Raw genomic sequence first — 4,115 nt, 5'->3', positions numbered from 1 at the left:
TTGTCTCAATCTTCCTGTAAGTCTTGCGACAAACTTGGCAATGATCTGTGCAACAGTATTATTTGGGGCTTGGAGTTCAGCTGTACACCACAAATACATGTTAAAAATCTCATCATGCCATTTTGAAGGAGGACTGCTATCAATGGTAAACAAGTGCTTTGAATCTGTGGTTGATGAGTAGGTTAATCTTGTGTGGTGATCTGGGATGCAAAAAATTTCGACAGATGCAAGTGATGAGTATTGGGCAGCAGCTCTCTTTGAAGAAATTGATGGCAAAAGAAATATTTGTGGATATAAAAGCGGTGCATTCAAGCCTTCAGAGCTTTATTACCATTTTATTTTCAAAGAAATCCTGGCAGTCAAACATGAAATTGAAAAATTCCAGTTTCACCTCCTTGGCCACAACTTTCTTGTAGAAATGGACGTGTCCTCTTTTCCTAAAATGCTCCAATTCAAAAGAAAAATGCTCCCACATCCTCAGTTACTCAGATGGTCAAATTAGTTTTCACAATGGTCTTTCCAAGTCAAACACATCAAAGGTACAGATAACCTTATTACTGATTACCTTTCTAGAAAGCCTCCAGTCATTCATACCACAATAATTCCTCCACCTTTATGTGTATATCCAATAATAGATCCATCTTCATCCTCAAACCCTTCTACTACAGCCCCTAATGATATCCTTAATATAATAGAAACAATTCTCCTAGAAATAAAAGACCAAATAAAGACCTTGACCCTTCAAGCCAGATCCAAAAGAATCATTAGAGTCCTCCATGATTACCTCAAAGAACACCAACGTCATTTTCTTGCCATTTTTCCAGACATTGAGCAATCATGGAAAACTCCATTTGCATTTTGGCTAACAAATTGGACTGTTGTACACTATTTCTACATGTGGTACTTACTCAATGAGTACTACTTGTGCCTCCATTTCGAACCAGAATTTTACTCATACATTTTCCCTTGTGAAAATAAATATTTTCACAAATTTTGGTCTGAAATTTTGAAAAATGGTGCTCATGATGGCCAATGGTTCAAGTATCCCAAAATAGAACACCCCCGTTTTGGTCACAAAATTATTTCTGCATGCATAGTGAATTCCAAAAATAATGTTCGGGCAGAAGGAATCCTCCACCCTCCAGATATACATTGGGTGACTAATGCTAATGGTACTCTTCACACACATGTGGACGTGTCTTGGATATCTTGTCACTATTCGCTCACAATGGCAGAATCTCTCAATCAGGGAATCTTCCTAGACATAGTACCAGCCGACCCAGATATTTGCAGACAGCAATGGCCACATGAAGACCATTGGGAGATGCCTAATCCTTTAATTGGCTATGATGACTCTTACTATTATAATCATGATCCAGATGCAGATGTTGATGAAGAATGGTTCCAAGGTTGAGATGGGTGGGACGACTAAAGATATATATATATATATATATATATATATATATATATTCAAAAATTCAAAAATTCAAAAAAGAAAAAGAAAAAAGAGTTAGAAGCCACTATTGTGGACTTTTCAACAAAGCCACTATTGTGGACTTTTTTATTTTCCCTATAATAGGTTTGCCGTATCTATTGCCTTATGATCACAACTGTCAATTTTGCAAGACTTTCTTCTCATTTTTCCACAACATATTTATCTCTTGTTAGCAACATATCCAGAGGAGAATATCTATTGCACTGGCACCCTTGCTTCCAGAAGACATTTGTCACTCCAATCCTAGGACCCCCACTCCTTTGGATAAATGTCAAGAACAAGCCAGCCCTTACAACTCAAAGATTATCTTTTGAATGTAAAATATTTTTGTAAATTATTGCTTATAAATAGGCCTCTTGTGTCCTTAGATCGGTAGAGTTAGAGAGAGTTAGCAAGAAAAAAGAAAACCTTATGTATTATTTCCCAGTTTATGTCTTCCAATCCTGTAAAAAGCTTGTTTAATCTAATAATATCCCTCAGTTTGTTGTATCTCGTTCTATGTTCTATTCCATGCTTTCATGTTATTTTTTATAGTATCTTAGTAATGTATGCCATTAATAAGCTTCCATGATCTTCTTACACTCCCATTGTCAGTTTGTCCTTGTCCTTTACTAGTATAATTGGTATCAGAGCCAATTTACTTGTAACCAGTTTCATCCTCCTTTGATCAGTATACTTTGATTATTGTCCTGATTAGTATGCTCTGTGATTTACAGTTGCCACAATAAGTGGATCCTCTGTATTTATCACATCAGAACACTGGATTTGATAATCAAGTAGAACACTAAGGGGTTGTTCTTAAAGTTTCAAAGAACCTATTTTTCCTGAGTCATCTTGTGGAAAACTCCATCCCTTTCCCCATGTAGAGAAAATCATGATCAAAACCAACAAAACCAGAAACCACCACTAATTCCATATTACCAGAAAGTCCTCCCCCAAATACCAAAATGTCAACCTAAGCTTACCAGTCAAACCCATACACAAAAGATCTTACCTTGTTATATGTTTGACCATGCTTCACCCTCCTATTCAAAAAAGAGTCAAAAGCCACTATTGTGGACTTTTCAACAAAGCCACTATTGTGGACTTTCTTATTTTCCCTATAATAGGTTTGCCGTATCTATTGCCTTATGATCACAACTGTCAATTTTGCAAGACTTTCTTCTCCTTTTTCCACAACATATTTATCTCTTGTCAGCAACATATCTAGAGGAGAATATCTACTGCACTTACACCCTTGCTTCTAGAAGATATTTGTCACTCCAATCCCGAGACCCCCACTCCTTGGGTAGCCACCTTTTGTGAACTCTCCATAGACTGGAAGACATAAACTGGGAAATGTTACATAAGGTTTTCTTTTTTCTTGCTACTCTCTCTAACTCTACCGATCTAAGGACACAAGAGGCCTATTTATAGGCAATAATTTACAAAAATATTTTACATTCAGAAGATAATCTTTGAGTTATAAGGGCTGGCTTGTTCTTGACATTTGTCTAAAGGAATGGGGGTCCCGGGATTGGAGTGACAAATGTCTTCTAGAAGCAAGGGTGCCAGTGCAGTAGATATTCTCCTCTGGATATGTTGCTGACAAGAGATAAATATGTTGTGGAAAAAGGAGAAGAAAGTCTTGCAAAATTGACAGTTGTGATCATAAGGCAATAGATATGGCAAACCTATTATAGGGAAAATAAGAAAGTCCACAATAGTGGCTTCTGAATCTTTTTTTTTTTTTGAATTTTTGAATATATATATATATATATATATATATATATATATATATATCTATCTATCTATCTATCTATCTATCTATCTATCTTTAGGCCAGTCATTCACGTATATTTTTCAATGAAAAGTGTTTTATTCACAATAATTTCACAACAAAATTTATGTGAAAAGTTGTTACTAGTTCTAATTTGAACTCACCATTGAAATTATTTTTTTACTCACCAATATTAATTAATAACAATCTGTTACTTAAAATTTATTGTGAAAATATTGTGATAGTAGTTCTCAATTAAGATTTTTTTATTTTTTATATTATTTTTCTTTCTTCCCTTTCGTCCTCATCCCCGCGTTTCTTTTTTTCTCTTGGTTTTTTCTCCACCATACACGTATCCCACACCTTTCCTCTATCTACCTTCTTTTTCTTTTCTAGTTCATTCCGCACCATTTCTTCACTTCAGCTCTCTGTCTCTCTTTTTCTCTAGCTATCTCTGTTTCTTTTTTTTTTTTCTTTTTTTTTTTACAACTTTTTCCATTTCTACTTGATTCTAGAACACTCTCTCCCTCTATCTCACACAAACAAATTCTCTTTCATACACACATAGATCACCGGTAGAGAGTGGAGATCTGCGTTCTACAAGTTTGTTTGTTTGTTGTTGTTGTTGTTTTTTTTTTTTTTTTTTTTTTAATTTTATTTTATTTTTGTTCTGGTTTGATTAGTTTTATTTTATTGTTCAAATTTCATTAGGCTTATGAGAAAGATTGTTTTTGTGTTTCAAATCTTTCGATTGGGTTTTGTGATTTTGTTTTGATTGTGGTATATTACCGTTGAGATAGAGAGTGAAGAACGAAAAAAAAAAAAAAGGAACGAGAGAGAAAGAATTTTTTTTATTCAGCC

This window comes from Castanea sativa, chromosome 11 (genome assembly GCF_040712315.1).
Source record: "Castanea sativa cultivar Marrone di Chiusa Pesio chromosome 11, ASM4071231v1".
Lineage (NCBI taxonomy): Eukaryota > Viridiplantae > Streptophyta > Magnoliopsida > Fagales > Fagaceae > Castanea > Castanea sativa.
This window is presented reverse-complemented; position numbering follows the sequence as displayed.